The 299-nt window shown below is 29.1% G+C and overlaps 2 protein-coding genes across 4 annotated transcripts in view; one reads left to right on the top strand and one right to left on the bottom strand.

The window, feature by feature from the left end:
• LOC108695199 (D-2-hydroxyglutarate dehydrogenase, mitochondrial) overlaps positions 1-299 on the top strand; it is a 20447-nt gene that overhangs the window by 499 nt on the left and 19649 nt on the right. The gene's annotated exons all lie outside the window — the stretch shown is intronic.
• LOC108695198 (polyhomeotic-like protein 2) overlaps positions 1-299 on the bottom strand; it is a 9357-nt gene that overhangs the window by 6198 nt on the left and 2860 nt on the right. The gene's annotated exons all lie outside the window — the stretch shown is intronic.

Genomic DNA, 299 nt, shown 5'->3' with positions numbered 1-299 from the left:
AACCAAATATTTATGCTATATATTTAATACGTAATTTTTACAGAGAGACATCAGTATCTCTGTGATATTGAAAATACGTTTCGTGTAGCAATAATTTGCTATAAATTTACGTTGGCAACGTGATAAAGATAATGCTGAATATCTTGAAATGCTTGAGCATTTTTAAATATGTAGACATACAGCGGAAGTAGTGATTTTATCACTATTTTTCTAGAAGAATACAGACACTGCACAATATTATAAAAATATTAATCGCTGTGGATAAGCCTGAGTTTGCTTTTTATATAGTTGTGCACTTT

Source organism: Atta colombica, unplaced genomic scaffold (genome assembly GCF_001594045.1).
Source record: "Atta colombica isolate Treedump-2 unplaced genomic scaffold, Acol1.0 scaffold126, whole genome shotgun sequence".
In the NCBI taxonomy this organism is placed as follows: Eukaryota; Metazoa; Arthropoda; class Insecta; order Hymenoptera; family Formicidae; genus Atta; species Atta colombica.
Note: the sequence above shows the minus strand (reverse complement) of the source record. Positions and strands in the feature narration are given on the sequence as shown.